This window comes from Mobula hypostoma, chromosome 5 (assembly GCF_963921235.1).
Source record: "Mobula hypostoma chromosome 5, sMobHyp1.1, whole genome shotgun sequence".
Lineage (NCBI taxonomy): Eukaryota > Metazoa > Chordata > Chondrichthyes > Myliobatiformes > Myliobatidae > Mobula > Mobula hypostoma.
In genome coordinates this window covers 28,724,058-28,751,134 of record NC_086101.1, presented here as the reverse complement: position 1 = coordinate 28,751,134, position 27,077 = coordinate 28,724,058, and the positions used below count along the sequence as shown (strand labels likewise).

Sequence of the window (27,077 nt, the reverse complement as noted above, 5' to 3'; positions counted from 1 at the left end):
TGGCAAGAGTCCAGGTTCAGATGGAATAAGTAATGAGTTTTATAAGAAGATTAGTGACTTATTAACACCTTATATGGTAAGTATGTATAGAAAGTCGTTTGAAATTGGCAAGTTACCCCAAACCCTGAACAAGGCCATAATCACGCTTACTCTGAAAAAGAACAAAGAGCAAGAGGAGGCAGGATCTTATAGGCCGATTTCACTGCTACACTCAGATCAGAAATTTTTGACTAACACGCTGGCAAGGAGACTCAGTCAGCAGATAAATAAATTGGTACATTCAGATCAAACAGGGTTTATCCGTAAAAAGGAATTCTTTCCATAATATTAGGCACCTTCTTAATATAATGCATTCCCCAAGACAATCCTAAGGAAGACATTATAAGATTAAGTTTAGATGCTGAGAAAGCATTCGACCAAGTGGAATGGCAATACCTCTACGAGGTTTTGGAAAAATTTGGAATGGGAGACAAATTTATAACTTGGATTAAGCTACTGTACAGTGACCCTAGTGCTAAAATACTAACTAATCAGACCCTCTCGGAACCATTCAGTTTGCACAGGGGCACAAGACAGGGCTGTGCATTAAGTCCCTTATTGTTTGCGTTGGCCCTGGAACCACTGGTGGAGACTATACGTTCTCACCCCAAAATTAATGCGTACAATACAGAATATACTATCAACAAAATTTCCCTTTATGCGGACAATGTTTTGTTCTTTATAATGAAACCATATATTACTATTCCAGTTGTAGCCCCCCCTGGCCACCCTCAGGGTCGCTCGGCTTGCTGTCATCTAGGGAATTGCTGGAAATAGTCAATTTATTTGGCACTTTCTAGGAGTATAAGATTAATTGGGGGAAAAGTGAATCATTCCCGGTCCAAGTAGAACAGGAGGGTCTTAAACAACTTCCATTCAAAATAACCCTTGAGAAGTTTACTTCCCTTGGAATTGTAATAAACAAAAAATATAGTTCTCTATTTGAAGCAAATTTTATCCCTGTAATTGAAAAGATTAAAAAGAAAATAGAATTTTGGAAGACACTCCCAATTTCTTTAGTGGGTAGAGTAAATGCAGTCAAGATGATCTTTCTTCCCCAACTGCTTTATCTGTTTCAGAACCTGCCCCTCTATCTTACCAAACCCTTTTTTAAAGGATTAGATTCAATAATTCTACCTTTTATATGGAATTATAAAACCCATCAAATTAGGAAAGAGCATCTCTGCAAGAATAAGTCTAGTAGGGGGCTGGCAATACCCAACTTTATTTTTTATTATTGGGCTGATAAGGTTAGCCATATAACATACTGGATAGATGAGACAGTTGTACTTCTCGGATGGTTGGAGATGGAGCATGAGGATTGCCTACATAGGGGCAATCATTACGTCCCCTATTTGGTTAAATAAAGCCTGTTATTGAGGCAATCCCATTATCCATAGCACCAAACAGATGTGGAGACAAATGGGGAAGCATTTGAAACTCAGAACATTTTCTTTTCTTGTACCTATATCAGCGAACCCCTCTTTTATCCGCTCATGCATAGATGGGGCCTTTGATGCATGGCGAGAATTAGGGATATGCAGCATTGGAGACTTATATATACGAAGGATTTTTGCGTCATTTTGGCAGCTCCAGGACAAATTGGGATTTTCAGGTATCTCCAGCTCAGACAGTATACAAGATCACATCTTTTTGGTTTTGAAATGGCAGAAACTGATAAATTAGATATTCATTTAAGAACATGTTTAGGGACAGGACACATCAAAGCCAATCTGTATGATGCCATACAAAACAATTGCCATACAACAATGGATAATATTAAAAAAGAGTGAGAAAAGGAGTTGGGTACAGAGATAGAGGAGGTTATATGGAATGAGGCTTTGGAGTATGTTAACTCCTGTTCCATCAATGTCAGGCATTGTTTAGTACAATTTAAAATGCTACATAGACTACATTACTCAAAAGAAAGGATTCATAAAATATTCCCAGAGGTGTCCTCAATGTGTGAGAAATGCAAGTCCTCAGAGGGAAATTTGTTACATAGTTATGTTTTATGTCCCAGGATACAAGAGTATTGGAAGCAAATATTTGAGGTCCTATCGAGGGTACTAAAGGTTCAGATACTACCAGACCCCATTTTAATAATTTTTGGAACTTCTGCGAGGTCAAATAAATTCCAGACTGTTCAGCAACAACTCCTGACCTATGGCAGACTTAATGGAAAGAAACTCATACTGATGTTTTGGAAAAAGGAGGAAACTCCATCACTCAGACAATGGCGGGCTGCATTAATGGAGACTCTGCATCCAGAGAGGATAAGATACGTTATCAAGGACAGACTCAAGGAATTTTTAAAAATCTGGCAACCATTACTGTTGTATTGAGAAGAGACCGACAGCTGAACTAAGTGTGGGGGATGGTAGGACCTAAACAGCATATGCGGGAGGCGTGAGGGGAGGGTAGGGCTGGGAAGGGGAAAGGAGACGGGGTGGTAGGGTTTCCTTTGCTTTTTGCTCTCTCTCTCTCTCTCTCTCTCTCTCTCTCTCTCGTGACTTCTGACTGTGACTGTCTGTGTCCTTGTTTTTAAGGTAAACAAGCTGCGAGTCAGTCAGTGAACAACATCATAGTCCTGCCTCACTGAAGCGCTCTTTTAAACTGCCAGTCCACAGCAAACGAAACCTGCGGGTTCGTAACAGTATAACATATAGGACCAACAGAACCAATTAATTTACTGGTTTAGAACAGTTACTTTCCCTGCTAGAACATTCCTAATTGCCCCTCAGCCGACTGTGACCACAACTGCTCACCAGCCTGACCCAAACAAGATCCTTGTTACGAACTTCTGTAGTGTGAATGTCACTTATCATCTTGTTGCAAATAGAATCCAAATTGTGAAAATATTGGTAAACATTCACACTTCTGACCTCATGATGAAAGGAAGGCCATTCAGGCAGCAGTTGATAGGTCGTGGGAATCTGCCCTGGAGGTTGTATCAGTGTTTGAACTTGAACTGCATGCAGCACAGGAGACAGACCCTTCCAGTATCATAAGCATCTAACAGTCACATTTGCTCATTATTTCTCACCCTATTGGAAATCTTCCCCTTCTGCATTCCATCTTTTCCCCACCTTCTCTGCTACTGAATTTTTGTCTCTCTTTAATTTCTGACAAATGATCTCTGGTCTGACACATTACTGCTTCAAATTCCCCAGGTGTTGCCTGACCTGTCTGGACTAACACCTCACCTGTGGCCAGTGAATAGTTAACAATCTCTGTCTGGATCCCAGCAATCTCCTCCCTGCCTGCCTATGGAACACCTTATTAGATTAGCCATACTAATAAATTGTACTGGAATTTCACCATCACAATATCTAATATTTTTGAACAATGTGCCTCTTCTTGGCGAATTCAGATGAGGAATAAATTTCCGTTTCGCTGAACACCTACGCTCTGTCCACCAGAGAAAGCAGGAACTCCCAGTGCCTGCACATTTTAATTCCACATCCCATTCCCATTCTGATATGTCTATCCACGGCCTCCTCTACTGTCAAGATGAAGCCACACTTAGGTTAGAGGAACAACACCTTATATTCCGTCTGGGTAGCCTCCAACCTGATAGCATGAACATTGACTTCTCTAACTGCCGTTAATGCCCCACCTCCCCTTCGTACCCCCTCCCTTATGTATTTATTATTATTATTTTTCCCCTTTTTTTTCCACTCTCTCTTTTTTCTCCCTCTGTCCCTCTCACTATAGTGGGCTCCCCTCCCCTTTCTTTCTCCCTAGGCCTCCCATCCCATGATCCTCTCTCTTCTCCTGCCTCATATCCCTTTTGCCAATCAACTTGCCAGCTCTTAGCTCCATCCCTCCCCTTCCTGTCTTCTCTTATCAATTTGGATCTCCCCCTGCCCTCTCACTTTCAAATCTCTTACTATCTCTTCTTTCAGTTAGTCCTGACGAAGGGTCTCGGCCCAAAACTTCGACTGTACTTTTTCCTACAGATACTGCCTGACCTGCTGTGTCCACCAGCATTTTTTGTGTGTGTTGGTTGAATAAATTTACGTGATCTGGCTCCATGGACAGTCCTTAACATCCAAGTTTTCCTGGATTTACTGAACCTGCCTTTCATCCTTTGGGAATACATTTGCTCTGAATTCTGATATTTCCCTTTAGAATGACTTCCACTTGTCTGATGGAGACTTTGCTGCAGGTAGCTGCTCCCAATGGACTTTGCCAGGTGTTATCTTATGATATTGAAATTGACCTTATTGTAAACCAGCAATCTTAATCCTAGAGCATCCTTATTTATTTGCATAACTGCTTTGAAATTTACAGAGTTCTTGTCAGAACCTTGTGGTTTGTAAACTGAATCTACCACACTGTATTGACCATGACTCTTTCATATGATGATCTTCCAATACCTGGGATCAGAGTATCTGACCGGCAGTCATACAGCATTCCTAGCTGGAAAGGACGGCCCAGAGTAGCCAGTTCCATGACTTCACACATCATTCCACTGAGAGCTGGAAACTCAATAATCACCTGTGACCTGAAATGAAAGATATAACAAAATATAAAAAGCTGAATTGAATTGACACACATAAGGCACTGTATTGAATATGCCCCTGTTTTGAGATGAAATATATGGGCCACTTGGTAGCTTAGTACCAATGACCTGGGTTCATTTCCCACCACTGTCTGTAAGGAGTTTGTACATTCTTCCCGTGATAATGTGGGTTTCCTCTGGGTGCTCCGGTTTCCTCCCACATTCCAAAGACGTACATGTTGGTAGGATAATTGGTCATTGTAAATTGTCCCATGATTAGGCTAGGGAATAAATCAGGAGATTTCTGGGTAGTGCAGACTCAAAGGACCAGAAGGCCTGTTCGGCACTGTATGTCAGAATCAGAATCAGAATCAGGTTTATTATCAATGGCGTGTGTCGTGAAATTTGTTAATTTAGCAGCAGCAGTTCAATGCAATACATAATAGAGAAGGAGAAGAAAAAAATTAATAATAATAAATAAGTAAATCAATTACAGTATATGCATATTGAACCGATTAAAAACTGTGCAAAAAATGGGGAACATATATATTTTAAAAGTAAGATGTAAATATGAGGCCAATCTTAGAACCTCATACACTAAAATTCTGATAATCCCGTATTCAAAATACCAGTTGAGTGACATATGACTCACTCATTACTTCACCAAGTGTTTGCCATCTGCAAGGTGTCTACTTGTGAGGCTGTGCTAATTTTACTGTGGCTGCACACAGGGTATGTGGGCAGAGGACAGGTCTGGAGTGTGGACCAATTGAAAGGACAGAGTGTGCATTAGCAGCCCAGCTCCAGAGTGTGGACCGGTGGTCCTGTGTGTGGACAGAGCTGGGATCTGGAGCTGGAGCCAGGATGCTGAATGTGGGCTGTGAGTGTGTGCAGAGCCAGGGTCTGGAGAGTGGGCCTGAAACACACCGGCTGAAACTCACCAGGTTCTGCTTCCCAAGTTCCCTGAAACTCATTGAGTTTGAATACCTTTATTGCATAATACATGAACTCACTGAGCTTAAAGCATTGATGGGCTTCATATTCTATGGAAAATAGTGAAATGGAAGTGGTGAAATATTAATAGGAGAAGCATCCAATAGTAGGCAAAATCAGCTGTCCTGGAACCCCCAGCATGCCATGTGCTGGATTGTCTGTTTTACAAGTGTATCAATTGCTGAAAATCGAGAGGTAATTGCTGATTTATTTCATCACAGATTTAGGGAAATTGTGGCTGACAATCCCTGAGTAACAGTTTTATTCTGATCAGTTTGACTCAGGGGCTTTCTGGTTAATGGGTCCATCCCTTGGACAGTGTTTGTGCAAATTTTAAGGCACAGACTATTTTCTACATGGGGAGTGAATTCAGAAATCAGTCAGAGGTGCAAAAGGACTTGGGAGTGATAATGTGCGGTTCTAGTACAGAATTCACTGAAGGTTAACTTGCAGGTTCAGTTGATAGTAATGAAGGCAAATGTAATGTTAGCATTCATTTCAAAGAGGACTAGAATATAAACGCAAGTATATTATGCTGAGCTCAATAAGGCATTGATAAGATCACAAGTGATACACTGTGAGTGGTTTTGGGCCCCATAAGGAAGGATATGTGGGCACTGGAGAAGGTTCACAGGTGGTTTATGAGAATGATTTGGGGAATGAAATAGTTAATGTATGAAGAGCATTTGACGGGTCTGGGCCTGTACTCAAAGGAATTTAGAAGAATTAGGGGGATCTCATTGAAACTTAATGAATATTTAAGGGAGCAAATAGAGTGCACGTGAAGAGGATGTTTCAATTAGTGTGAGAGTCTAGGAGCAGAGGGCACAATGTCGGAATGCAAGGAGATCCTTTTAGAACAGTGATGAGGAGGAATTTCTTCAGTCAGTGGGTGGTGAATGTGTGGAATCCATTGACACAGATGGCTTTGGGGGCCAAAGCATTGGGTATATTTAAACCAGAGGCTGATAGGTCCTTGATTAGTAAGGGTGTCAAGGTTAAAGGAAGCAGGCAGGGGAATCGGAGTTGAAAGGGAAAATAAATCACCCGTGATTGAACAGTGGACCAGACTCAACAAGCTGAATGACCTGATTCTGTTCTTATGTCCTGTGATCTTTGAGAAGATTTCAGGTTGTTGGCTGCTCAGAAAGAATAGATCACATGGAATACAGGAAGATCTGGTTTACTGGATACACAGTTTATTTGATAGTAGGAAGCAGAAAAGGATTCCGAAAGGTTGTTTCTCAGACCAAATGCCCGTAAATTTTGGTATACCTTTGTGCTTGACAGTGGGCATTGCTGTTTGTCATCTATATCAACAGTTTAGACATGACTAAGACATGGTTAGTAAGGTTGATCATGACACAGAGGTTTCACACAGAGAGCGGTGGGTGCGTGGAATACACTGCCAGCAATGGTGATAGAGGCTGAAACAATAGGGTCTGAAACCATAAGAGACTCTTAGATTGGTACATGGAGCTTAGGAAAATAGAGGGCTATGCGGTAGGGAAATTCTAGGCAGTTTCTAGAGTAGGTTACAAGCTTGGCACAATATTGTGGGCCAAAAGGCCTGTAATGTGCTGCAGATTTCTATGTTCTACGACAACAAAATAGGTGGTAGACTGGACAATGAAGGTGGCAAATAAGAGTTTTAATTCAAGTATGTGTGAAATGTTGTGTTTTGCCAAGTCTAATCCAGGTAGTAATTTCACAATAAACATCAGGGCCCTGGGGAGTGTTATAGAGCAGAGGGGCCTTGGACTACAAATACATGGTTCATTGAAAATAGAGGCACCGGCTGACAAGGTGGAGAAGGTGGCTTCTAGCATGCTGGGCTTCATAAGTCAGGGTACCAGGTATAAAAGTAGGGAGAGCATGATACATTTGCACAAGGCACCGGTGAGCCAACTCTGCTGTATTGTGTTCAGTTTTAGTCAGCCTGCTATTGGAAAAATGTTATTAAACTGGAAAGAGTGCAGAGAAAAGGATTCTGCTAGGATTTGGGGGAAATGAATTATAGGGGGAGATTGGACTAGTTAGGACATTATTCCTTAGAGTGTAAGAGACAAGAGGTGAATAAAATCATGAGGGGCATAGGTGTTGCAAATGCGCTGAGTCATAGTCACAGAGTTCTGGTGGGAAAACTTTAAGAGGAAATTGAGGGGTGACATTTTTGTGCAGATGGTGGTATTATTTTGGAATCAGTGCCAGAGGAGATTCTTTACCTCTGTCTGCACCACAGTCTGATCTCTGAACCTCCTTTCTGGATCCCCCATGATAACTTGCATTGCATCTCCTCAGATCTAGTCCCATCTGTAACTGACCATTATGATGTTTCACCCCTAAAGCAACTTACTCAAAGTAATTAGGTACATATATGCCAACAAATACAACCCAACGATTAATTTTCTATAATTTTCCAAAAGATTAATAAAGCTATAGAATAATAACCAGAATGAAATTAATACAAGACTGCCCAATTTGAGCATTCAGCCACAGTGCAGAAGACAGCAATCTGTGCAAATACAAAAAAAATTAATAATAATAAATAAATGAGCAACAACTATTGAGAACATGAGATGAAGAGTCCTTGAAAGTGAGTCCATTGTTGGTGGAAATATTTCAATGATGGGGCAAGTGAAGTTGCATGAAGTTATCCCCTTTGGTTCAAGAGCTTAATGGTTGAGGAAGTTACTATTCCTGAACTTGATGGTGAGAGCCCTGAGACTCCTGTACCTTCTTCCTGATGACAGCAGCAAGAAGAGAGCATGTCCTGTGTGATGGGGGTCCGTAACAACATGAGAGAGGTCTGGAGTGGGATGAGGATCATCGCTGGGTTCCGGCAAACTAGCAACAGAGGGGCTGAAGGCAGTGTGGACAAGGCCAACGAACTTAACCTGTTCTTTAACAGATTTGACATTGTGGCCCCTGCTCATCCCCCACATGAGTCATCTGTTGTCGGCCCTCAGCCAACACATATTCCACTCTCCCCTCCTACCCCTCCTCACAGTGCCCCACCCTGCTCTCATGACTATACCCCTTCCCCACATGAAACCACCATGGTGGGCTTCACAGCTGAACAGGTGAGAAGACAGCTGAAACATCTCAACCCAAGCAAGGCTGCAGGACCAGATGGTGTCAGTACCAGGGTGCTCAAAGCCTGTGCCCCTCAGCTATGTGGAGTACTTCGCCATGTCTTCAACCTGAGCCTGAGGCTCCGGAGGGTTCCTGTATTGTGGAAGACATCCTGCCTCGTCCCTGTGCCGAAGACGCCGCGCCCCAGCGGCCTCAATGACTACAGACCAGCGGCATTGACCTCCTACATCATGAAGACCCTGGAGAGACTTGTTCTGGAGCTGCTCAGGCCTATGGTCAGGCCACACTTAGATCCCCTCCAGTTCGCCTACCAGCCCGACTAGGAGTTGAGGATGCCATCGTCCACCTGCTGAACCGTGTCTACGCCCACCTGGACAAGCCAGCGAGCACTGTGAGGGTCATGTTTTTTGACTTCTCCAGTGCGTTCAACACCATCCGCCCTGCTCTGCTGGGGGAGAAACTGACAGCGATGCAGGTGGATGCTTTCCTGGTGTCATGGTTTCTTGATTACCTGACTGGCAGACCACAGTACGTGTGCTTGCAACACTGTGTGTCTGACAGATTGATAAGCAGCACTGGGGCTCCGCAGGGGACTGTCTTGTCTCCCTTTCTCTTCACCATTTACACCTCCGACTTCAACTACTGCACAGAGTCTTGTCATCTTCAGAAGTTTTCTGATGACTCTGCCATAGATGGATGCATCAGCAAGGGAGATGAGGCTGAGTACTGGGCTACGGTAGGAAACTTTGTCACATGGTGTGAGCAGAATTATCTGCAGCTTAATGTGAAAAAGACTTAAGGAGCTGGTGGTAGACCTGAGGAGAGCTAAGGCATCGGTGACCCCTGTTTCCATCCAGGGGGTCAGTGTGGACATGATGCAGGATTACAAATACCTGGGGATACGAATTGACAATAAACTGGACTGGTCAAAGAACACTGAGGCTGTCTACAAGAAAGGTCAGAGCCGTCTCTGTTTCCTGAGGAGACTGAGGTCCTTTAACATCTCCCGGACGATGCTGAGGATGTTCTACGAGTCTGTGGTGGCCAGTGTGATCATATTTGCTGTTGTGTGCTGGGGCAGCAGACTGAGGGTAGCAGACACCAAGAGAATCAATAAACTCATTCGTAAGGCCAGTGATGTTGTGGGGATGGAACTGGACTCTCTGATGGTGGTGTCTGAAAAGAGGATGCTGTCCAAGTTGCATGCCATCTTGGACAATGTCTCCCATCCACTACATAATGTACTGGGTGGACACAGGAGTACATTCAGCCAGAGACTCATTCCACTGAGATGCAACACATAGGAAGTTATTCCTGCCTGTGGCCATCAAACTTTACGACTCCTCCTCTGGAGGGTCAGACACCCTGAGCCAATAGGCTGGTCCTGGACTTATTTCCCTGGCATAATTTACATATTACTATTTAACTATTTATGGTTTTATTGCTATTTAATTATTTATGGTGCAACTGTAATGAAAACCAATTTTCCCCGGGATCAATAAAGTATGACTATGACTATGACTATGATTATGTAATGATGGATGCTGATTTCCTGCAACACCATATCTGTGCTGAATATAGAACAATTTTAAAATATCCCATCAGCCTGCACATCATCCACATCCCTCTGTTCACTAAACTGATGCCCTCCAGTATTTGAAATTCCCAGAAAAAGACTCTGACTATCTGTACTGCCCATAGCACGATACACTCCTATCAAGTCACCCATCAGCCTCTGAGAGTCCACATGAAGAAAAATAGAAGGACAACGAAGGGATAGTCAAGGGAAGAAGAAGAACACTTACAGGACTGCATTGAATTAATCAACTAGACCATATTCAGGGGTTCATCTTAGATCTGAAAGACAGCCACAGCCTTCACTGACTTCATCGAGACTTGCGTGGGTAAGTGTGTATTTTTGAGAACATACTGAGTCTAACCAAACAAGAAGCCATTGATGAACCAGGGGATTCACAGTCCACCGTGTGGCAGATCTGTGGTGCCCAAGGCCGATGGTCTAGACATCGTGAAGAGGCCCACACATGACCTACGGAAGGCCACCATGAGAATGAAAAGGCAATTTCACGTGGTTAGATACATAACAGTTGTAGCAGGGTCTGCATGCCGTTACTTCTTATAAGGCAAAGGCTGTCATCACAAGTATCAGCTTCAAACCCTGATCTGATCAATGTCTTTTATGATTGCTTTGAAATGGAGAATAAATCTATATTGTGCAAACCCCCCCAGCAGCTCGGATCAGAGGTCAACGTTGAAACATCCTTCAAAAGGATGAACCCTCGCAAGGCAGCAGAACACAACAGTGTACCTGACAGGATACAGGAAAACTGTGCCGACCGGCTGGCTGGAGTGTTCAAGAATATCTTTTTCTTTCTTTTTAAATCTTTTTATTGAATAAGTATACAAAAAGGTAAGCCATATAGGCACTAATACACTGTTAGAATATAATAAAATTACAGAAGATATTAATACAAAAAAAATACTACAAACAATGTAATTTAAACATAACGTACCAAGGTAACATAATAGTATACTAATTTTTATACATATATCAATAGAGAAAAGGAAAAAAACCCCCCCAAAAAAAACCCACCGTGCAACTAACTAAAAGCAAAGCAAAGCAATGGGCTAACTTGAAACCAAACAGAGTTAAAAAACTTAAAATCACGTCCTCAATCCCGACCTCCATTAAAAACAGTAAAAAGAAACAAGAAGGGTATATATTACATTAAATGAAAATATTGAATAAAAGATCTCCAGGTCTGTTCAAATTTAAATGAGGAGTCATAAAGATTGCTTCTAATTTTCTCCAAATTCAAGCATAATATCGTCTGAGAAAACCAAAAAAAGGTAGTTGGAGCATTAAGCTCTTTCCAATGTTGTAAGATACATCTTTTGCCATTAAAGTAAGAAATGCAATCATTCTACGGGCTGAAGGGGAAAGATTACTGGAAATTTTAGGTAGTCCAAAGTTAGCAGTAATAGGATGAGGAGAGATATCTATATTCAATACCTTGGAGATAATATTAAAAATGCCTCTCCAAAAAGTTTCCAGAGTAGGGCAAGACCAAAACATATGAGTTAAAGAGGCTATCTGCCCCGGACATCTATCACAAAAAGGATTAATATGAGAATAAAAGTGCGCTAATTTATCTTTGGACATATGTGCTCTATGAACACTTTAAATTGAATTAGGGAATGTTTAGCACAGATAGAGGAAGTATTGACTAATTGTAAAATCTGCTAATCTACTAATTGTAAAATCTGAATTGAAACCAAATACGTAAGGTATATTTAACTATCGGGTTAGACACCTGTTTAAGGCGTTTCAAATCAAAAGGAAGAGAGGAACCTAAAATAGAGCCAAGTGTATAACCCTGAACAGATTGTAATTCCAATGCTACCCATTTAGGAATGGATAGTATATCCTGGTCAAGTAACCAGAATTTCATATGTCGAATATTAATTGCCCAATAATAAAATCTAAAGTTAGGTAATGCTAAGCCTCCATCTCTCTTAGCTTTCTGTAAATGTATTTTACCCAGTCTCGGGTTTTTATTTTGCCAAATAAATGAAGAAATTTTAGAGTCAACTTTGTCAAAAAAAGATTTTGGAACAAAGATTGGTAATGCCTGAAATATATATAAAAATTTTGGCAAAAAAAAAACATCTTAACTGCATTAATACGACCAATCAAAGTTAAATATAAAGGAAACCATTTAGATGAAAGTTGAATAATATGGTCTATTAATGGTAAAAAGTTAATCTTAAATAAATCTTTGTATTTACAAGTAATTTTAATCCCAAGATATGAAAAATAATTATTAATCAATTTAAATGGAAAGTTATGAGATAAGGGAATTTGTTTATTAATCGGGAAAAGTTCACTCTTACTAAGATTTAATTTATAACCTGAAAAAAGACCAAATTGTGCTAATAGCTCTAAAACAGCCGGGATGGATTTTTGGGGATTAGAAATATATAAAAGTAAGTCATCAGCATAGAGTGATATTTTATGGGACTTTAAGCCCCGAGTTATCCCAGTAATATTTGGAGATTCTCGAATGGCAATTGCAAGAGGTTCTAATGCAATATCAAATAATAAAGGACTAAGAGGACAACCTTGTTGAGTACCTCGAGAAAGAGGGAAAAAAGGTGAACTTAAAGAGTTAGTACGGACCGAGGCCACAGGAGAATGATATAACAGTTTAATCCAGGATATAAATTTCGAGCTAAAATTAAACATTTCAAGCACCTTAAATAAATAAGGCCATTCTACTCTATCAAAAGCTTTCTCAGCATCTAAAGAGATAACACACTCAGGAACATTTTGTGAGGGAGTATAAACAATATTTAACAGTGTGCGAATATTATAAAAAGAGTAACGACCTTTAATAAAACCCGTTTGGTCTTCCGAAATAATAGAAGGAAGTACTTTTTCTAATCTATTTGCTAATAACTTAGAAAAAACTTTAGAATCAACATTTAATAAAGATATTGGTCTATAAGATGCACATTGAGCAGGATCTTTATCCTTCTTTAATATTAGAGAAATTGACGCTCTATTGAAAGATTCAGGAAGTTTACCAAGTTTTAATGAAGCCTCTCAAACCCTGCAGAACCAAGGGATTAATGAAGGAGCGAAACACTTATAAAATTCTACGGTAAACCCATCAGGGCCAGGAGCTTTCCCCAAATTCATAGAGAAAATAACATTCTTAATCTCATCCGTGGTAATGGGAGTATCTAACATAGAAGACATATCCTGTGAAATCTCAGGGAAGTCTAGATTATCTAAAAAATCATTCATATATTTAGAATCTTGAGGAGAATCTGATTGATATAAGGAAGAATAAAAATCACAGAAGGTTTGATTAATCCCCACATGATCAAGTATCAGTCGGTAATTTTGGTTATAAATCTGATTAATTTGAGATTTAGCATAATTAGACTTCAGTTGATTAGCCAACAGTTTGCCCATTTTGTCACTGTGTACATAAAATTCACTTCTTGTTTTCTTTAATTGGTTTACAATCGAGGACGAAAGTAATAAACTGTGTTCCATTTGAAGTTCAGTTCTTTGTTTATATAACTCCTCAGAAGGAGCTATAACATATTTCTTATCAATTTCCTTAATCTTGTCCACAATTACCAACTCCTCCTGCTTCAGCTTCTTCCTCAAAGCAGCAGAATACGTGATAATCTGACCACCAATATAAGCTTTAAAAGTATCCCAAAGAATGTTCACAGAAATATCCTCTGTATAGTTAATTGTAAAAAAAAGATCAATCTGTTCATTCATAAAGTTAACAAAGTCCGAGTCCTGAAGCAACAGCGAATTAAAACACCATTGTCTATTATTTTGTATATTGGCCAGAATTTTAATAGAAAGCTTCAGTGGAGCATGATCCGAAATGGTTATAGAGTCATAATCACATTTAATCACTGAAGAAATAAGACGAGAATCAATAAAGAAATAATCAATTCTTGAATAGGAATGGTGAACATGTGAAAAAAAAGAAAAATCTTTTTCCTGAGGATGCAAAAAACGCCAAATGTCCGTCGACCCAGAATCAGAAAGGAATGAATTAATCAAAGTTGCAGATTTATCAGGTAAGGTCCGTAGAGGAGCCGAACGGTCCAAAGCTGGAGACAAACAGGTATTAAGATCTCCACCCCAGATCAATGAAAACTCATTCAAATTCGGGAACTGATTAAATAATGATTTATAAAATTCCGGACAGTCCATATTAGGAGCATAGACATTAACCAAAACTACCTTTTTATTAAATAGTAGACCACTAACCAATGGAAATCTACCATTCGGATCAGAAATAATATCATGTTGTATAAAAGTAACTGAGGAGTCTATAAAAATAGAGACGCCTCGAATCTTAGCATTGGAGTTCGAATGAAACTGTTGTTCCTTCCAGAATTTAAAAAAACGTAGTCTGTCCCCCCTCCGCACATGGGTCTCTTGTAAAAATAAAATTTGTGCTTTAAGTCTCCAGAACACTTTAAAAACTTTTTTCCTTTTAATAGGATGATTAAGACCATTAGTACTCCAGGAGACAAAATTAATAATAGACTCCATAAACCCTAAAGTCAACCCACAACAAGGAGGATTGACAATAGGCTCGACCCACGAACCCGGAAAGGGAACAGAACATACAAGAGATACTGGGAAGAAGAACGCAACCAATACTTCAATAATGTACATAGCCCAAGAAGAAGGAAACTAAAACGTGAAGCCCCTCCCACCACCCCACCCCATGACCCCAAGGCTAAATCTAACGCAGACCAGCCCGAAAGAAGCAAGCACTAAAACTACCCCCATGACTTCCGGTATACGCTCCCTAAAAAAAGTGTAAATATAAAAAAGATCAGCTGATTATAAAACAGTAAAAGAATAAAAAAAAATAACTCAATTAAAATAAACACATAATATAACAGAATAAAAGCCAGAAAATATAAAAAAAACCGCAATAAACCCCAGACCCATGAGTAAACAAAACAAAAAAAAATGAGATTATTAACATAAACTAGTTATAAAAACCTACAAAACAAAATAGATTTTAAAAAACTACAAAATTTAAGGCCACAAAGGAAATACGTAAAATGACGGTGAGGAAATAACCACCCAGAATCCCCTGGGAAAAAGAAAGAAATGACGCAGTTAAAAAGAAAATTTAGCAACCATATTAAATAATGAAAAATAAACTTTTCTGCCCATATAGGGCAAAAAAGAAAATTAAGACCGAAAAATTCACAAACTCCGATCAACGGAGATAGTTAAAAATTATGATTAAGATGTTGAAGGTGAAAATTGATCCAGATAACTTTGGGCATCCGATGGAGATTAAAAAAAAATGGAGGGCTCCATCCAACGTACGAATCCTTAAACGTGCAGGGTAAAGCAGCGCTGGTTTTAAATCCATCTTGTAGAGTTCCGACATCACAGATCTGTAATGAACCCGTTGATCCCGGATTGGTTTACTGAAATCCTCCACGAATCGGAACTTAAGATCCAGAAAATCAATGTAACCTTTAGATCGAACGAAACGAAACAGTTTCTCCTTGTCTTGAAAGTAATGAAAACGTAAAATGACATGTCTAGGTTTATCTGACCTAGGCGAGTATGATGGAACTCTGTGAACACGATCCAATAACGGTGGTTGGTCAGGAAATACAGTAGGAAATGCATCTTTTAAAAGTTGAGAAAAATACTTCATAGGGTTATCAGATTCAACAGCTTCACGCACCCCAATCATTCGAAGATTCTGCCGTCGCATTCTGGATTCTAAGTCAGAGTTTTTAAAGGTCAGAAAGTCGAGTTTCTTCTTCATTACATTAATTGTTTCTTCGATTTTCTCCATCTTGAGCTCACTTTATTGCGTGGATTTTGGAAGATCAGATATAGCCGACCGATGTTCCATAATAGATATTTGTATCTTCTCGATTGAATCGGCAATTTTCTGGAAACTAGTTGAAATTTCCTCACGAATTAGCTCCGATATAGCTTTCAAAGTCACTGGTGGTTCAGTCGGAGGGAAATCGGTACCTTTCGGTCTACCCGGAGGTTTGCCGTCCTTCCCGTTTTTTCCATTCTTAGACATAGCAGACCTTAAACGCATCCAATTATCGAAGAGCCCAATTTATTTCAAAGTATTGTAAAAGTTGATGCCTTAATGGTTAATTCAAATATAGCTGATCATAAGAAGAAAAACTCAGAGGTAATGGAGCGAGTCAAGAACGCGACTTCACTCCATGAGCGCTACCGGAAGTCCCCAAGAATATCTTCAACATCTATCATCTTGGTAGGAAGTTGAAAAGCAGGACCTCGAGGGTGGTAATCTCAGGATTGTTACCTGTGCTATGCGCCAGTGAGGGTAAGAATAGGATGCTCTGGAGGATGAACAAGTGGCTGAGGAACTGGTGTAGGGAGCAGGGTTTCAGATTTCAGGATCATTGGGAGCTCTTCTGGGGCAGGTGGGACCTGTACAAGAGAGACGGGTTACACTTGAACTACAGGGGGACCAATATCCTTTCAGGGAGGTTTGTTAGTGCTATTGGGGAGGCTTTAAACTAGATTCGCAGGGGGATGGGAACCAGAGTGCCAGAGCTGACAGTGTGGCTGGGGTGAAAATAAATGATGTTAAAAGTTCAAGCAAATCCGCTCATGGAAAGGTTGTGAGTGGTGGTAAAAATCTTCTGAGGTGTATATATTTCAATGCTAGGAGTATTGCGAGGAAGGCGGATGAGTTGAGGGCGTGGATTGACACGTGGAATTATGACGTTATAGCAATTAGTGAAACTTGGCTACAGGAGGGGCAGGACTGGCAGCTTAATATTCCAGGGTTCCGATATTTCAGATGTAATCGAGGCAGAGGAATGAAAGGTGGGGGAGTGGCATTGCTTGTCAGGGAAAATAATACAGCAGTGCTCAGGCAGGACAGATTAGAGAGCTTGTCTACTGAGTCCTTATGTGTGGAGCTGAGAAACAGGAAAGGTATGGCCACATTAGTGGGATTGTATTATAGACCACCCAATAGTCAGCGAGAATTGGAAGAGCAAATCTGCAGAGAGATAGCAGGCAACTGCAGCAAACATAAAGTTCTGGTGGTAGGGGATTTTAATTTTCCATATATTGATTGGAACTCCCATACTGTTAGGGGTCTAGATGGTTTAGAATTTGTAAAATGTGTTCAGGAAAGTTTTCTAAATCAATATATAGAGGGACCAACTAGAGGGGATGCAATATTGGATCTCCTGTTAGGAAACGAGTTAGGACAAGTGACAGAAGTCTGTATAGGGGAGCACTTTGGTTCCAGTGATCATAACACCAATAGTTTCAACTTGATCATGGACAAGGATAGATCTGGTCCTAGGGTTGAGGTTCTGGACTGGAAGAAGGCCAAATTTGAAGAAATGAGAAAAGATCTAAGAAGTATGGATTGGGACAGCTTGTTCTCTGGCAAGGATGTGATCAGTAGGTGGGAAGGCTTCAAAGGAGAAATTTTGAGAGTGTAGTGTTTGTATGTTCCTGTCAGGATTAAAGGCAAAGTGGATAGGAATAGGGAACCTTGGTTCTCAATGGATATTGCAACTCTGATATAGAAGAAGAGGGAGTTGTATGACATGTATAGGAAACAGGGAGTAAATAAGGTGCTTGAGGAGTATAAGAAGTGCAAGAAAATACTTAAGAAAGAAATCAGGTGGACTAAAAGAAGACATGAGGTTGCCTTGGCAGTCAAAGTGAAGGATAATCCAAAGAACTTTTACAGGTATATTAAGAGCAAAAGGATTGTAAGGGATAAAATTGATCCTCTTGAAGATCAGAGTGGTCGGCTATGTGCGGAACCAAAGGAAATGGGGGAGATCTTAAATGTTTTTTTTGCGTCTGTATTTACTAAGGAAACTGGCATGAAGTCTATGGAATTAAGGGAAACAAGTAGTGAGATCATGGAAAATGTACAGATTGAAAAGGAGGAGGTCCTTGCTGTCTTGAGGAAAATTAAAGTGGATAAATCCCTGGGACCTGACAGGGTGTTCCCTCAGACCTTGAAGGAGACTAGTGTTGAAAATGCAGGGGCCCTGGCAGAAATATTTAAAATGTCGCTGTCTACGGGTGAGGTGCCGAAGGATTGGAGAGTGGCTCATGTTGTTCCGTTGTTTAAAAAAACATCGAAAAGTAATCCGGGAAATTATAGGCCGGTAAGTTTAACGTCAGTAGTGGGTAAGTTATTGGAGGGAGTACTAAGAGACAGAATCTACAAGCATTTCGATAGACAGGGACTTATTAGGGAGAGTCAACATGGCTTTGTGTGTGGTAGGTCATGTTTGACCAATCTATTGGAGTTTTTCGAGGAGTTTACCAGGAAAGTGGATGAAGGGAAGGCAGTGGATGTTGTCTACATGGACTTCAGTAAGGCCTTTGACAAGGTCCCGCATGGGAGGTTAGTTAGGAAAATTCAGTCGCTAGGTATACATGGAGAGGTGGTAAATTGAATTAGACATTGGCTCAATGGAAGAAGCCAAAGAATGGTAGTAGAGAATTGCTTCTCAGAGTGGAGGCCTGTGACTAGTGGTGTGCCACAGGGATCAGTGCTGGGTCCATTGTTATTTGTCATCTATATCAATGATCTGGATGATAATGTGGTAAATTGGATCAGCAAATTTGCTGATGATACAAAGATTGGAGGTGTAGTAGACAGTGAGGAAGGTTTTCAGAGCCTGCAGAGGGACTTGGACCAGCTAGAAAAATGGGCTGAAAAATGGCAGATGAAGTTTAATACAGACAAGTGTGAGGTAGTGCACTTTGGAAGGACAAACCAAGGTAGAACATACAGGGTAAATGGTAAGGCACTGAGGAGTGCAGTAGAACAGAGGGATCTGGGAATACAGATACAAAATTTCCTAAAAGTGGTGTCACAGGTAGATAGGGTCGTAAATAGAGCTTTTGGTACATTGGCCTTTATTAATCAAAGTACTGAGTATAAGAGCTGGAATGTTATGATGAGGTTGTATGAGGCCAAATCTGGAGTATTGTGTTCGGTTTTGGTCACCAAATTACAGGAAGGATATTAATAAGGTTGAAAGAGTGCAGAGAAGGTTTACAAGGATGCTGCTGGGACTTGAGAAACTCAGTTACAGAGAAAGGTTGAATAGGTTAGGACTTTATTCCCTGGAGCGTAGAAGAATGAGGGAAGAATTGATAGAAGTATATAAAATTATGATGGGTATAGATAGAGTGAATGCAAGCAGGCTTTTTCCACTGAGGCAAGGAGAGAAAAAACCAGAGGACATGGGTTAAGGGTGAGGGGGGAAAAGTTTAAAGGGAACATTGGGGGGGGGCTTCTTCACACGCAGAGTGATGGTAGTGTGGAATGAGCTGCCAGACGAGGTGGTAAATGCGGGTTCTTTTTTAACATTTAAGAATAAATTGGACAGATACATAGATGGGAGGTGTATGGAGGGATATGGTCCGTGTGTAGGTCAGTGGGACTAGGCTGAAAATGGTTCAGCACAGCCAAGAAGGGCCAAAAGGCCTGTTTCTGTGCTGTAGTTTCTATGGTTTCTATGGTTTCTAACCTATCACTGTTGTAGTCGGAGGTTTCCACATACTTCAAAATGGCAACAATCATACTTGTGTCCAATAAGAGTCGGGTGAGCTGCCTCAAAGACTCCCACTGTAATGAAGTGCTTTGAGAGGTTGGTCATGGCTAGAATTATCTCCTGCCTGAGCAAGGACCTGGACCTGCTGTAATTTGTTACTGCCAGTATTGCTACCACTATTGAACTGTACTGCTGCTGCAAAACCACAAATTTCACAACATGTCAGTGAAATAAACCTGATTCTGATTCTGGTACAGGTCTACAGCCGATACAATCTCACTGACTCTCCATGCACATCGGAGAAGATTTATCCTGTGCCTAGTACATTGATGAAGTACCAGGGGCTCCACTTCATTCAGAGCTGAAGGAGATTTGGTAAATCACCAAACACTTGCAAATTTCTACAGATGGAGAGCATTCTGCCTGGTTGCATCACCATTTGGTACGGAGGCTCCAATGCACAGGATCGTGAGAGGCTATCACAGACAGGACAGTCCACACCATCGAAGACACGCTGTCAGCATGAAATGTTGGTTCTTCTTTCCTCTCTGTAGATACTCTGACCTGCTGAGCTCCTCCAGTATTTTGTCTTAAAAGTTGGTGTCTCAAGGCAGTGTCATCCAACATTAAGGACCCTCAGCAGCTGTTTCATACCCTCTTCTCATTGCTACTAGTGAAGAGGAAGTACTGAGACTGAGGAACCACATTCAATGTTTCAGGTATAGCTTCTTCCTCTCTTCCTTCAGATTCCTGATCAAACCATCAATCCATGAACACAATCTCACTATTCCTCTTTTGCATTAGTTATTATAATTTATCATCATTTTACATGTTCTGGATTGATGCTGAAAAACAATGAATTTCATGACCTATGTCAGTGATAATAAAGCTAATTGATTCATTTTGTCTGTTGCTTCAGATTCCAGCATCTGCAGTCTCTTGTCTATCCTGTAGAGGGCGACTGAATTCTCAGGCAAGCAGAGTAAAACAGCAAAGACAGGGAGACTATATTCCTCCTGGTAACAAAGATGAGAAGTAATACATCATGATTGGCTGTTTGGAGAGAGTTTTCTTCCTCTATCTCTTGATTCCATCAGATACAAACAATATTCAGCTGCTTCTTGAATATATTGAATGATTTGACTTTAATTTATTTCATGCAGTTGAACTGAATATGTTCACCACAACCTTGGAGAAGAAATTTCTCTTAATCAATGTAAAATGATTAGAAAAAATGATTAAATTAGTGAAGACTATTTAAGAAAATATTGAGAATATTCTAGAGGGATATCAGGAAGGCAAAGAGAAGGTATGAGATGGATCAGGCTGGAAAGGTTGAGGAAAATTCCAAGTAGTCTCTAGCAATATAACCAACACAAGGGTGGCTCAGGAGAAAGTTGCAGGTGGGAGTTTCAATAAATATATCTCCTCATTGTTTACTGAGGAAAATGTCATGATTTCGTAAGAGTTAAGGGAAACAATGGAGATGTATTGGAGGAAATTCAGATTATCAGGAGGAGGTATTGGCAGCCCTACAGTGCTTTAAGGTGGATAAATCTCCAGAGTCTGACCAAGAGCATCTCCGACGTTGTGGGAGACTGGATAAAGAAACTGAAGGGGCCCGTACAGTAATGTTTTCTTTATCATTAGCCGTAGGTGAAGTTTCCAAAAACTGGGGTACTCACTGCTGTCCCATCATTTAAGGTAGAAAACACAAGCGAGGGAAATACAGTCTTGTCAGTCTGATATGAGTAGAGCGGATGTTATGGAGGGAATTCTGAAGGACAGGATCTAACAATATTGGGATAGACAGTTTCATTAGGAGGCGTTCGCATGGCTTTGTGCATGGGAAGTTATGCTTGACTGGAGGGAAATGGTAAATTGGATACATAACTGGCTTAGAGTTAGGAAGAGGGGTATTTCTCAAAATGAAGACCTGTGTCAAGTTTCAAGCCACAGGGGTCAATGCTAGGACTTCTGTAGTTTGTGATTTATGTAAACATTTTGGATGAAAGTGTACAAATCATGCTTAGTATGCAATGAGACTAAGAGGTGGTGTGGTAGATCATGCAAAAGCCTATGTAAATCCTATGAAATTACATGAAATTACAAGGAATCTTGATGAGTTCAGCACATGGGCTGAAGTTTGGCTAATGGCTTTCAATCAGGTAAATGTGAAGCATGGTATTTGGGAGAGCACACCAGGAAGCGACTTACACGGTGACTGATAGGGTCGTTGGGAGTGTTACAGATCGGCGGGTTATAAGAGTACAAGTCTATAGTTGACCAGATTCAGCGTTATTTGCCATTTGGGTAGTGAAGAATGTATTTGGCTTGCTGGCATTCTTCGGACAGGGCACTGAGTATAGGAATTAGGAAGTTGTGTTGCAGTTACATAACAGTTTGTCGAGTCTGCAAGTGGGTATTCTGTACAGCTTTGGTTGCCCTGCTATAGGAGTAAAGGGTACAGAAGTTAATTACCAGACTGATGCCTGGATTTGGAGGCCTAAGCCACAAGGAAAAATTGTGAGGCTGGAAAAGATGGCACCAGAGTTTTTTGTAGACCCAGGTGACTTCTTCCAGTTTACCTGTGAACAGCTTCTTCTTCTTTTCTAATGTCTCTTTCTTCTTTTCAAAGTGGTTGGGGTGCTGTCGGAGTCTGTGATCTACAGCGGCAGCTCACACTACGCTTCTCCACGGGCGATGGCTGCTCGTTCTCAGACTCACCATGTGGCCTGCTGATTTGATATTTCCGTGTGCGGCCGGGCAGACATGTGCCTTTGGGGAGCGGCCCCATGAACAACCCGGTTCCCCACCGGGGTAGGAAGAGGGGGTGGAAGGAGTGGGAGCGAGGGAGAGTGGAAGTGGGGGGGGGGTAGTGTGGTGAGGGAGAGGGGGAGGGGGGAGTGGATAGGAGGGGAGGGACTGCGGTGTGGGTAGGAGGGGAGGGAGTGGGGAGTGGGGAGTGAGGAGCAGGGGAGGGAGTGGGGAGTGGGGACAGGGGGAGGGAGTGGGGAGTGAGGAGCAGGGGAGGGAGTGGGGAGGAAAGGATGGAGTGGGAGTGGTTAGGAGGGGATGAGTGGGGAGTGGGGAGGAGGAGAGGGAGTGGGGAGTGGGGAGGGAGTGGGGAGGAGTAGAGGAGGGAGTGAGAGTGGGGAGGAAGGGATGGAGTGGGAGTGGTTAGGAGGGGATGGAGTGGGGAGGAGGGAATGGAGTGGGGAGTGGGGAGGAGGGGAGGGAATGGGGAGTGGGGAGGGAGTGGGGAGTTGGGAGTGGGTAGGGAGTGAGGAGCGGGGGGGTGGGGATGGGGGGAGGGAGTGGGGAGTGGGGAGGGAGTGGGGAGTGGGGAAGAGGGAGTCAGGAGGAGGGGAGGGAGTGGAGTATGGGGAGGGAGTGGGGAAGAGGGAGTCAGGAGGAGGGGAGGGAGTGGAGTATGGGGAGGGAGTGGGGATGGGGAGGAGGGAATGGAGTGGGGAGGGAGTGGGGACGGGGAGGAGGGGAGGATTATGGGAGTGGGGATAAGGGGAGGGAGTGGGGAGTGGGGAAGAAGCGAAGAAGTAGAGAAGAGGGGAAGGGGGAGGGAGTGGGGATGGGGGATGAGGGGAGGGAGTGGGGAGTGGGGACGGGGAGGAGGGGAAGGAGTAGGGATTGGGGACTGGGAGGAGGCGGGGGAGTGGCGATTGGGGACGGGGAGGAGGGGAAGGAGTAGGGAGTGGGGACAGGGAGTAGGCGAGGGAATAGGGATTGTGGACAGGATGGAGGCGAGGGAGTGGGGATTGGGGACGAGGAGGAGGGGAAGGAGTAGGGATTGGGGATGGGGAGGAGGCGAGGGAGTAGGGATTGGGGATGGGGAGGAGGTGAGGGAGTGGGGAGTGGGGACGGGGAGGAGGCGAGGGAGTGGGGAGTGGGGACGCGGAGGAGGGGAAGGAGTAGAGATTGGGGATGGTGGGGAGGCGAGGGAGTAGGGATTGGGAATGGGGAAGAGGGGAAGGAGTAGGGATTGGGGACAGGGAGGAGGGGAAGGAGTAGGGATTGGGGACGGGGAGGAGGGGAAGGGGTAGGGATTGGGGATGGGGAGGAGGGGAAGGAGTAGGGATTGGGGAGGGGAAGGAGTAGGGAGTAGGGACGGGAAGGAGGCAAGGGAGTAGGGATTGGGGACGGGGAGGAGGGGAAGGAGTTTCAAGTGTCTAGTGTCGAGTGATGATGGGGAGGAGTGGAGGGAGTGGCAAGTGATGATGGGGAGGAGGGAGGAGTGGGGAGTAATGATGGGCAGGATTAGGGAGTGGGGACAGGGAGGAGGCGAGGAAGTGGGGACGGGGGGAGGTGAAGGAGTAGGGATTGGGAACAGAGAGGAGGCGAGGGAGTAGGGATTGGGGACGGGGAGGAGGCGAGGGAGTAGGGATTGGGAATGGGGAGGAGGCGAGGGGGTAGGGATTGGGGACGGGGAGGAGGGGAAGGAGTAGGGATTGAGGTGGGGGAGGAGGGGAAGGAATAGGGATTGGGGACGGGGAGGAGGGGAAGGAGTAGGGATTGGGGACGGGGAGGAGGCGAGGGAGTGGTGATTGGGGACGGGGAGGAGGGGAAGGTGTAGGGATTGGGGAGGGGAGGAGGGGAAGGAGTAGGGAGTGGGGACAGGGAGTAGGTGAGGGAGTAGGGATTGTGGACGGGACGGAGGCGAAGGAGTGGGGATTGGGGACGAGGAGGAGGGGAAGGAGTAGGGATTGGGGATGGGGAGGAGGCGAGGGAGTAGGGATTGGGGATGGGGAGGAGGCGAGGGAGTGCGGATTAGGGACGGGGAGAAGGCAAGGGAATGGGGAGTGGGGACGCGGAGGAGGGGAAGGAGTGTCAAGTGTTTAGTGTCAAGTGACGATGGGGAGGAGTGGAGGGAGTGGCGAGTGATGATGGGGAGGAGGGAGGAGTGGGGAGTAATGATGGGCAGGATTAGGGAGTGGGGACGGGGAGGAGGCGAGGGAATGGGGACGGGGTGGAGGCGAGGGAGTAGGGATTGGGAACAGGGAGGAGGCGAGGCAGTAGGGATTGGGGACGGGGCGGAGGCTAGGGAGTGGAGATTGGGGAGGGGAGGAGGGGAAGGAGTAGGGATTGGGGTGGGGGAGGAGGGGAAGGAGTAGGGATTGGTGACGCAGAGGAGGGGAAGGAGTAGAGATTGGGGATGGTGAGGAGGCGAGGGAGTAGGGATTGGGAATGGGTAGGAGGGGAAGGAGTAGGGATTGGGGATGGGGAGGAGGGGAAGGAGTAGGGATTGGGGAGGGGGAGGAGGGGAAGGAGTAGGGAGTGGGGACGGGGAGGAGGCAAGGGTGTAGGGATTGGGGCCCGGGAGGAGGGGAAGGAGTGTCAAGTGTCTAGTGTTGAGTGATGAGGGGGAGGAGTGGAGGGAGTGGCGAGTGATGATGGGGAGGAGGGAGGAGTGGGGAGTAATGATGGGCAGGATTAGGGAGTGGGGACGGGGAGGAGGCGAAGAAGTGGGGACGGGGGAGGCGAAGGAGTAGGGATTGGGGACGGGGAGGAGGGGAAGGAGTAGGGATTGGTGACAGGGATGAGGGGAAGGAGTAAGGATTGGGGATGGTGAGGAGGCGAGGGAGTAGGGATTGGGAACGGGGAGGAGGCGAGGGAGTAGGGATTGGGGACGGGGAGGAGGCGAGGGAGTAGGGATTGGGAATGGGGAGGAGGCGAGGGGGTAGGGATTGGGGACAGGGAGGAGGGGAAGGAGTAGGGATTGAGGTGGGGAAGGAGGGGAAGGAATAGGGATTGGGGACGGGGAGGAGGGGAAGGAGTAGGGATTGGGGACGGGGAGGAGGTGAGGGAGTGGCGATTGGGGACGGGGAGGAGGGGAAGGTGTAGGGATTGGGGAGGGGAGGAGGGGAAGGAGTAGGGAGTGGGGACAGGGAGTAGGCGAGGGAGTAGGGATTGTGGACGGGACGGAGGCGAGGGAGTGGGGATTGGGGATGAGGAGGAGGGGAAGGAGTAGGGATTGGGGATGGGGAGGAGGCGAGGGAGTGGGGAATGGGGACGCGGAGGAAGGGAAGGAGTGTCAAGTGTCTAATGTCGAGTGACGATGGGGAGGAGTGGAGGGAGTGGCGAGTGATGATGGGGAGGAGGGAGGACTGGGGAGTAATGATGGGCAGAATTAGGGAGTGGGGACAGGGAGGAGGCGAGGGAATGGGGACGGGGTGGAGGCGAGGGAGTAGGGATTGTGGACAGGACGAAGGCGAGGGAGTGGGGATTGGGGACGAGGAGGAGGGGAAGGAGTAGGGATTGGGGATGGGGAGGAGGGGAAGGTGTAGGGATTTGGGAGGGGAGGAGGGGAAGGAGTAGGGAATGGGGACAGGGAGTAGGCGAGGGAGTAGGGATTGTGGATGGGACGGAGGCGAGTGAGTGAGGATTGGGGACGAGGAGGAGGGGAAGGAGTAGGGATTGGGGATGGGGAGGAGGTGAGGGAGTCGGGATTGGGGATGGGGAGGAGGCAAGGGAGTGGGGATTGGGGACGGGGAGGAGGCGAGGGAGTGGCGAGTGGGGACCCGGAGGAGTGGAAGGAGTGTCAAGTGTCTAGTGTCGAGTGACAATGGGGAGGAGTGGAGGAAGTGGCGATTGATGATGGGGAGGAGGGAGGAGTGGGGAATAATGATGGGCAGGATTAGGGAGTGGGGACGGGGAGGAGGCGATGGAATGGGGACGGGGTGGAGGCGAGGGAGTAGGGATTGGGGACAGGGAGGAGGCGAGGGAGTAGGGATTGGGGACGGGTGGAGGCTAGGGAGTGGGGATTGGGGTGAGGGAGGAGGGGAAGGAGTAGGGATTGGGGTGGGGGAGGAGGGGAAGGAGTAGGGAGTGGGGACGGGGAGGAGGCGAGGGAGTAGGGATTGGGGTCGGGGAGGAGGGGAAGGGGTAGGGATTGGGGATGGGGAGGAGGGGAAGGAGTAGGGATTGGGGATGGGGAGGAGGAGAGGGAGTGGGGATTGGGGAGGGGAGGAGGGGAAGGAGTAGGGAGTGGGGACAGGGAGTAGGCGAGGGAGTAGGGATTGTGGACGGGACGGAGGCGAGGGAGTGGGGATTGGGGATGAGGAGGAGGGGAAGGAGTAGGGATTGGGGATGGGGAGGAGGCGAGGGAGTGGGGAATGGGGACGCGGAGGAAGGGAAGGAGTGTCAAGTGTCTAATGTCGAGTGACGATGGGGAGGAGTGGAGGGAGTGGCGAGTGATGATGGGGAGGAGGGAGGACTGGGGAGTAATGATGGGCAGAATTAGGGAGTGGGGACAGGGAGGAGGCGAGGGAATGGGGACGGGGTGGAGGCGAGG

General features: G+C 44.7%; 1 long non-coding RNA gene across 1 annotated transcript in view; it reads right to left on the bottom strand.

The window, feature by feature from the left end:
* The window catches only part of LOC134346168 (uncharacterized), a 46,118-nt gene that overhangs the window by 11,523 nt on the left and 7,518 nt on the right, over positions 1-27,077 (bottom strand). Inside the window, exon 2 of the long non-coding RNA XR_010017848.1 lies at positions 4,422-4,549. This is a non-coding gene — a long non-coding RNA (uncharacterized LOC134346168). The remainder of the gene's footprint in view (positions 1-4,421; positions 4,550-27,077) is intronic.